General features: G+C 40.9%; 1 non-coding gene across 1 annotated transcript; it reads right to left on the bottom strand.

The window, feature by feature from the left end:
- Window positions 1-5,555: 5,555 nt before the first annotated feature.
- LOC120283169 lies at window positions 5,556-5,661 on the bottom strand. The gene has a single exon (XR_005543168.1). It is a non-coding gene; the product is annotated as a small nucleolar RNA R71 (small nucleolar RNA).
- Window positions 5,662-9,608: the final 3,947 nt, after the last annotated feature.

Consider the following 9,608-nt stretch of genomic DNA (forward strand, 5'->3'; position numbering starts at 1 on the left):
ATTTTCCATGAAAAACAACACTTATAAACCAATAAAACTCTATGGATTGGCAAAATAAGGGCATAGAGAAGATAGGGGAAAATGAAGTTTACCGGAGCAAATCGGTGAAGGAAACTTAATGCAAATGCCGGCAAAACACTTTTAAATCTCCAAGGAGTTGAAGAAAATTAGTTTTTTTGTGCTCAAAAGTTCAGATTCTTGAAGATGGAGAAGTGGGAGAAGACGGGTGTAAGTGGTGAAGATAATGAAACGTGACCCCTCATAATCTTATAAACCACATGGGGGTGTGGAAATTCCACACCTTCGCGTGGGTACTGTACACGGCCGTGTGGACGACCGCGTGAGCTGCAAAATTTCTGCAGACAGTCCACGCAAGGTTCCAAACTTCAAATTAACACTAATTCTTCAACTATAAACATGAATTACACCCTCAACCATGCCACATACACGAAAATCAATTTAAATCACCAAAATTTTCCATGAAAACTTCAACACCAACAAAAATTCATCAAAGCACCCACTCATGAATTTATTACTGCAGAAATAAAAATCTAAGCTAGAAAACAATTAAAAACTTGGGTTGCCTCCCAAGAAGCGCTTGTTTTACGTCACTAAGCTTGACGTACCTCTTCTTTACCCTATGGAGGCTTGAAAAGAGTGTGTTCCTCCCGACTAGACATTGCATAGCTACTTCCTTTAAACCAAGAGTCAACTTGCCGGGATGAAGTATTTGTTGGAGAGTCCAACCATCTTACTTTTGGCCTCCAAGGAAACAATTTGGGTTGGTAATTGTCCAAGATTAGCATAGGTGGGTCATTGGATGGTTTCAATCTCGTACCCACATCTTCTTCCCTTCCCAAAGTCTCTTTCTTGCATTGTAAGAGTTGATCAATCCCAAAGAGAAATGCTTGTTCCATTAACTTGGGGTTTGCTTCTTCTTGTGTATTTTCAACTTGAGAGGAACATGAGACTAGCAAATCCCCTTGAAAATTTTCTCGCTCACAAGCACAATCTTCATTCACACAATCCAAAATCTTAAAATGATATTCAACTTCTTGCTTTTCATTTCCTACATCAATGTACTCAATTTGCCCAACTTCTTTAATTGTGCTCATGGCCTCATCATGTCCCGGAGACATTTGCCTTGCTTGTTCAAATTCTTCTTTTTCCTTAGCAAGCATGTCCAAGATCTCTCCTAATTGATGCTCAATGTTTTTGATGGAGACATCGTGACAACTTAATGTGGCCTCAATATTTTGGAAACGGGCATCGGTTGCTTCAATAAATCTCAGTAACACTCTTTCCAACCGAAGTACATCTTCTTCAACTTTCTCATTCCATTGAAGTTCTTGTTGAGGTGCTTCCCATTGTTGTCCATCAATATCCCATAAGAGGTTTGGGTAGCTCCTTTGATTTGGATGATAGTTGATGCGATATGGATTGTGTTGTTGATGAACATTGATAAATTGATCAATTTTTCTAGTGAGAATATCAACCTGAAAATATAATTCTACAAATGGATTAATCATCATTCAAGTTCCATGCAAGGAAAAGTAAATAAGACAAAATAAAACAAAATAGAACGGTGGAAGAAGATAGAGTGAAATAGATAAAAACAAAATCAAAATCGATGAGAATGATGGAAGAAAAAGAAAGTGTGGAATAGACAAAATAAAGAAAAAGATAAGTGGCTAGAGCAACAAAGTCCTAGCGTTCCTAATATCCTGTTCCCCGGCAACGGCGCCAAAAACTTGACACGTCCGAATATGCGTGTAAATCGCAAGTGCACAGGTGTCGAAGTAATAATTACCCCGGTGAGTGGGTAGTCGAATCCACAGGGAACAGGGCTACTAGTACTAACTTCTTCTCTGCTTTCTAACCTAATGATAAATGGAAAGGTGTGGTGATCTAATGTGCGAAGAAATGAATACCGGAGACAAATATGCAAGGGTAAAATGGATGGAGATCTCAATCAGTAAAAGTGGGGTATTCGGGCAATGCTCCCCCTAGGATTCAGGTATTAGGTACCGAATAAGCAAAGTGTTTCTATGATGAGAAAGTTAAGTCGTGGAAATCCAAATATAATCGGATCCGGCCTCCCGATCACCGATACTAGTCCCCTACGAGGTCCCGGTGGAGAAATCGCTCAATCTCAACACCTCACACCACATATGACTGCAAAGCACTCTAGGGATTGCAAGAGTTGTATCCGATTCCTAAAGATTGATCTAACCCTAATTCCCTGCGAAGGATCCTAACCCCCTACAAGGTCCCGGCGGAGAAATCTCTCAATCTCACGCCTCACACCAAATATGGTTGCATAGAGCTTAAGGAACGGAGATAGAATACACTCAATCGGAAGGGAGAGGGGACACTCCACTATCTCATGACTCACCCTCTCAACCCTCTTTAACCTTGAAGTTCTAACTCTAATGGAGACCTCTCTCACATCAAAGTAACAAATCATGCAAATCCAATCAACCACAAGGATTAATTAAACAAGCAAGCAATGTGAATACAACATTAAAACTTAATCAAACTCGGATTAAATAGAAACACTAAGCAAATCCACAAATGATGAGAATCCTAGGGTTCACAAGCCCAAATACCCTCTAGGGTTTTAGCTCTCCATGGAGCAACATACAAAACACACCATCAATGAATGAAAGTACATTAAAACCATAGAAATAAACCCCCTTATATATGAACTGATGGCCTTGATGGAGAGCTTCGACGTCTTGAAGGACCCACTCCGAAGCTAGGTTCACCGGTGGCTTCCTTGATGCTATGACGGAGGAGGAATCGATCAAAGTTGGTGACGAAGCGCCTCTAAAGCCACAAAGACCTCCTCTCCAAACCCTAGCCGTCTCACCCCTCAAGAGCCGCACAAAAGATGAGAAAGAATAGGGCAAAAGCGGCTATTTATAGGCCTTAGATCGCGTCCGTTATGTGCCCTCACGCCCGTGTGGATTTTTCCACGCGGCGGCGTGAGGGCTGAAATTTCCACACGGCGTGAATAGCAATTTTTGCTACGATCTGATACAATGAAATTGCTACGATACTTTTTCACAAAAACGCGATCCGAACACTCTTCTCTTAAGGCCACATGTCCGGGCACTGCGTCCATGTGGTAGGCTATAAAACTTTTTCTTCATCGACGTATCTTTGAGAGGTCTTGCAATCTTCACAAAGAGAAGGAATATGAAGATGTGGCTGCCTTTGTGCCCTTCCAAATAGTGAATTGACTTGAATCTTCTTGGAAGTTGGCACACATCTCCACGTTTATGAACCGCTCTCGTGTCTTGATCCTTGAATTGAACAAGAACTCCCAACATTGTGTCTTTATAGCCTATCTTTTGCTTCCTTTTTTTACTCTTCAAGGCATTCACAACCTATATGCATAAAAAGAACACCAAATACACAATATGAGACATAAACCACAATAAAAATGATGCTCAATGCATGTAAAACATATATAAAAATATGTCTACTCAAGCACTTATCAGTGAGCCACATTTACGAAGAGTACTGTAGCAAAGTACAGCAGGAAAACATTGTAGTAATTTACTGCAGCAATAATGTAGTAAAAACACTTTTCATATGACAGTGTGAAAATTCCACGCGGTTATGTAGGAATTTCTACAGCTCAAGTGGGCACGTGAAATCTCACATGGTCGCATTGAGGCACGTGACATATGCGGTTTAAGCTTATAAATTGCCCTTTTGCCTTATTCTTTGGGGACTTTTTGCTAGCATTTGAAGGGCGAAGCGGCTAGGGTTTCAAGAGGAGGTCTTTGGAAAATTTGGGGGGCATTCTTCATGAACTTTGATAGATCTTTTCTCTGTTATAGCATTGAGGGAGCCTTCAGCAACCTAGCTTCTAAGAAGGATCCTTCAAGACATTGAGCGACCCATCAAGGCCATCATCATGAATTCAAGGGGGTTTTATTCCATTTTTACATTGCTTTTCGTTGCATTATTCTTTGCTTTGTAACTTGCCCCATGGAGAACTAAACCCTAGTAGGTATTTGGGCATGTGAACTCTAGGATCATATCTTTGTATTGATTTACTTTATGTTTTCTATTAAATCCGAGTTTATTTGAGTTTCAATCTTGTTTTCTCATTGTTTGCATGTCGTATTGATCCTTGTGATTGATTTGTATTGCTTGATTTGTTGCCTTGGTGAGAGAGAGGTCTCCATTAGGGTTAGAACTCCAAGATTGAAGAGGGTTGAAAGGGTGAGTCATGAGATAGTGGAGTGTCCCCTTTCCCTTCTGATGAGTGCTTCCTATCTCTGTATTCCCTAAGTGTTATGCAACCATATTTGGTGTGAGGCTTGAGATTGAGCGATTTCTCTGCCAGGACCTTGTAAGGGGGTTAGGGATCTTTCGCCTCGAAGTAGGGTTAGATCTATCTTTAGAAATCGGTTACACTCCTAGGTATCCCTAGAGTTTATTGCTGTCATATGTGATGTGAGGTGTTGAGATTGAGTAATTTCTGCAATGGGTCCTCCTAAGGGACTAGTATAGGTGGCCTGGAGATAAGGACCGATTATTCTTGGATTACCTCGACTCATCTAACTCAGTTTAGAAACATTTAGTAAGTCATGTGCTTCATGTTAGATCCTAGGAGGAAGCATTGCCCTGGTACGTCGTCTTTATTGACTGAGATCTTTCTTGTTTTCTACCTTCCCGTTGCTTGCTTATTCGTATTCTTGCAATTTAGTTCATTTCATCACAACTCTTAATTCTGACTAAATAACTGAGAAGTGGTTACTACAAATACTTTCGTTCCCTGTTGATTCGATTACCCAACTCAGTGGGTATTTTATTACTTCGACACCCGTGCACTTGCTTAACACACACGCAAATTGGGTGTATCAAGTTTTTGGCGTCGTTGCTAGGGAACGGGATATTAGCAACACTAGGACTTGGTTATTTTAGTCATTCACTTTTCATTTGTTTTTTTCTACTTCATACCTTTTTTTTTCACCATTCTTATAGTTTTTTTTCATTGATTTCAGCTGCAGGTTATGACCTAAGGAAATCTTTCGACATTGGTTGAAGAAGATCCTGAAATTGAGCGAAGATTGCATAGAAGGGGCAAAGAACCTGGACAAGAACAGAATTTTCCAGCTGAAATAGAGGTTGAAGAATCTGAAAAGATAGCAAAGCAAGAGGGGCAACAAAGAACAATTTCAGATTTCACTCGACTTATAGTTCATGGGACGCAGTCGAACATTGTTAGGCCATCGGTTACAGCCTAGAATTTTGAGCTGAAGCCGGGTTTCATTCAGATGGTTCAGCAGTCCGCACAGTTCAATGGGTTAGCCGATGAAGACCCGAACAACCACATTGAGAATTTTCTTGAAGTGTGCGACATGCTAAAATTAATGGGGTTTTGGATGATACTATTTGCTTGAGGGCTTTCCCATTCTCATTGAATAGGAGATCCAAACAATGGCTCCATTCATTGCCAAGAGCTTCCATCACAACATGGAACAAGATGGTAGAAGCTTTCCTTGCAAGGTATTTTCCTCCAAGAAAGTCGGTGAAGCTTCAAAGTGAGATCTCTTCATATGTTTAGATGGAGCTAGAATCATTGTTTGAGACATGGGAATGATTCAAGGATCTCTTGCGGAAGTGTCCACAACATGGGTTCCCCGAGTGGATGATCATTCACACATTATACAATGGGCTGAATCCAAGTACTAAATAGCTCCTTAACATCACTGTGGGAGGAATATTGGGAAACAAGAACCCAGAAGAGGTCCAACAGTTGATTGAAAAGATGTGTTTGAATAGCTACCAATGGAATGCAAGAGAAAAGAATAAAGTGGGTGGAATTCATGAGATCGATGCGGTTATATCCTTGGCAGCCCAAGTTGAGGCATTGAGCAAGAAATTAGACAAGCTAACTTCACCAAGAGTGGATGAGATCATAAGTTGTGATGGTTGTGGGGGTTCACATATGCCATCCGATTGTCCTATCTCAATTGCTACTTCAGCCCCAATTGAACAAGTAGACTTTGTGGACAATACGGGAAGAGGACAAGGCAACCCTTATAGCAACAACTACAACCAAGGATGGAGGAACCACCCAAATCTCTCATGGGGTAATCAAGGGCAGCAAAAGGCCGCTGCTCCACCAGGATTTTAGCAAATACCTTTGATTCCAGAGAGAGTTTCAGAGTTAGAGAGGTTTTGTTAAAGTTTATTCAGTCAACCGACACAAGGTTCTAAAATATTCAGGCAACACTCTACAATCACATCGCTTCCTTATACAATTTGGAGAATTAAGTGGGAAAATCAACAAAGTCATTAGTGGAAAGGCCCTAGGAAGCTAGCCAAGCAACATCGAGACTAATTCAAGAGAGCAAGTGAAGGCAATCACTTTGAGGAGTGGTCAAGAGCTCCAAGAGAAGCTCATTGATGAGAAAAATTTTGAAATTATTTAAGAAAAAAATCCTACTAGGAAGACTGCTGAAATTCCTTAAGAAAAGCCAAGGGATAAGGTGCAAGACAAGGAGAAGGGGATAGCTGTGTCACCCCCTTCATATGCTCCAAGGATTCTTTATTCGGCGCGTTTGAAGAAGGAACAAACTGATGAGTAAAACTAGAAATTTCTGGATCTATTCAAACAGTTGCACATCAATATCACGTTTGTGGAGGCTTTGTCACAAATGCCTCAGTAAGCAAAATTTTTGAAAGACCTCTTGACCAAGAAAAGGAAAATGAAGGAGAGTGTAGCTGTTGTTTTGTAAGGAAATTGTATGGCAATGCTTTAGAAAAATCTGCCGAACAAGATGAAATATCAGGGAAGCTTCATCATTCCGTGTGCAGTCGGAGGTTTGGTGAAGAAAAAGTATTGGCTGATTTAGGGGCTAGTATTAATGTCATGTCATACACACTATTTCAGAAATTGGGGTAAGGAGAGACAAGGCCAACCAGCATGACGTTACAGCTGGCCGATCGCTCAGTTCGTCATCCAAGAGGTATAATTAAAGATGTTTTAGTAAAGGTTGACAAGTATATTTTTTCTGCAGATTTTGTGGTGCTTGATGTTGATGAAGATGTGAAGGTTCCACTAATTCTAGGAAGACTATTCCTACGAACTTCCAAGGTGCTAATCGACATGGATGGAGGCGAGATGACACTATGCATAGGAGAGGGAAAGATCACATACCGTCTTGCTAAAGCAATGATGCATTCTCTTAACTTTGATGATTCATGTTATTTTTTAGATGTCAATGACAATATTGCTAATGAGTATATGCAGGAATTTTTGCATCCGGACCCATATGAGGAGTGGCCGGACATTGAGGAGGAAGAAATGAGCAATCATGTAGAACATGTCCCCGAAGAGCAACCAAAAGGAGAATTTTTGAAACAAATTCTTCGCTTTGTCAAGAGGTCGAGACGTCATCGTAGGAAGCACTCTAAGGCACTTGGAGATAAGCACACAAAAGAAGAGAGCAACATTCCCTCATTTGGTAACATGTTTAATAAATTCTCCTTGAATATGCAGAATTTCTGTCCTTCATGTGTGCATATCGCAAAGAAGGAAAATTTCCATCTCTATGAGATACATGAGGTAAAGACAGGTATGTCAAGCTAAATGATGTTAAACAAGCGCTTCTTGGGAGGTAACCCAAGGTTTTAGTTAGTTTCTAGGTTAGATTTTTATTTCTACAGTAATAAATTCATGAGTGTGTGCCTTGATGAATTTTTGTTGGTGTTGGACTTTTCATGGAAAATTTTTGATGATTTGAATTGATTTTCATGTATGTGGCATAGTTTAGGGTGTAATTCATTTTTATAGTTGAAGAATTAGTGTTAATTTGGAGTTTGGAGGTTTGCGTGGACTGTTTGCAGAAATTTTGCTGTCCAAATGGTCGCGTGGAATTTTCACACGGCCGTGTACAGTACCCACGTGGGGGTGTGGAATTTCCACACCCTCATGTGGCTTATAAGAACATGAAGGGTTACTATTCACTATCTTCATCCCGAACACTCTTCATTTTCCATTTCTCCATCTTTAAGAGCTCCAACCTTTGGACTCTCAAACCATTTTTATTTGACTTCTTGGAGATTTAGAAGTGTTTTGTCGGCATTTTCATCAAATTTTCTTCTCCGATTCACGCTAGTAAGCCCTCATCTCTCTTCATTTTCTCCATGCCCTTATCTTCAAAGCCATGGTGTTTTCTTGGGTTTTAGATGCTATGTTTCATGGAAATTCATGTTAGAACAATCTATAATGCATGTAATCAAGTTGGAAGGGCCATTGAGGTCTTACCTTGCCTTATGGCCAAGGTCAGGCACCCACGCGGGCGTGTGGCCAAGCTCGCGTGACAGTGGGGGCTGATTGGCAGCCCACACAGTTGCGTAGGCTAGCCGAGCGTTGGCCAGGGCAGCCACATGATCGCGTGGCCCATTGTTCGAGCCAAGCACGTGCCCACGCGGGCACGTGGCTTGCCTATGCGCCTGAGTGGGCTAGAAAAGTGGCAAATGAAGCCATACAGGCGCATAGCTTGCCCCACGCCTGTGTGGAACCTTGTACTCATTGAATTCATGCCAAATTGACTTCTTTTGATGTTCTACTCATAGGTATGGCACCTAGGACCAAGAAAGTGGCTCACAAACGTCTTCGTCAAGACAGGGAGACAAACTCACCACCAGAGATCGAATTTACTAAATCTGAACATCAGCAAAGGTACGGGTATCTATAGAAGCTCAAGTTGGGATAGTCATGCTACCTCGATTGGGATACACTTGAGAAGATTGGACTCGCTGATGAGGTTCGAGAGCTTGTTTATGTGGGGGGTCGGGATCGACTTCTCACCATTCGCGATCCCGTCCGGTGAGGTATTACTTTGGAGATTCTCTCCTCGTTCTCTTTCGATCGCACCATGGCAGATACCGACTTCGACATGGAGGACACTATTCGATTCTGGGATTTTGGGCAGCCACATGGGATGTTGTTGACCTAGCTTGTAGTATTACTTGGTTTGTATTACTCTGCTTCCTACCAATTGTTGACCCCGGTTGTGAATGCCTTGAAGGAAGAAAAAGAATCAAAGATAGGTTGGTGTTCTTTGCTTCTTTTTCTTCCTTCAAGGTATTCACAACCTAATTGCACAAAAGAACACCAAATACACTATATGAGACATAAACCATGGTAAAAATAATGTTAAATACAAGTAAAACATATAGGAAAATATGTCTACTCAGGCACTTATCAAACTCCTCTACGCTTAAGCCTTTGCTTGTCCTCAACCAAAACTAAACATTAAATTCATGGAAAAAAAAGAGAAATGCTTGGCCTTAGGTTCACCAAGAGAGTACAAGAATAAAATTCTAAAATCATGGAGAGAGTCAAACACTAGATAAAACAATCAATGCTATAGCAAACAATCCAATCAAAAATGAAAGTAATGAAGTCCGAAAGCGTGTGTGTGTGAAAAACTCAACTCATATCAACACTATATCCACTACAATGTTATTCTTAAAACTAGACTTATTTATACACAGAAAGAATAGGTAGTAGTTTCACACAACCTCTAAGGTAGCCCTTTCCTGAGTGGCTCCTCGAGTGGCTTTCACACTTT

This window comes from Dioscorea cayenensis, chromosome 18 (genome assembly GCF_009730915.1).
Source record: "Dioscorea cayenensis subsp. rotundata cultivar TDr96_F1 chromosome 18, TDr96_F1_v2_PseudoChromosome.rev07_lg8_w22 25.fasta, whole genome shotgun sequence".
Classification (NCBI taxonomy): domain Eukaryota; kingdom Viridiplantae; phylum Streptophyta; class Magnoliopsida; order Dioscoreales; family Dioscoreaceae; genus Dioscorea; species Dioscorea cayenensis.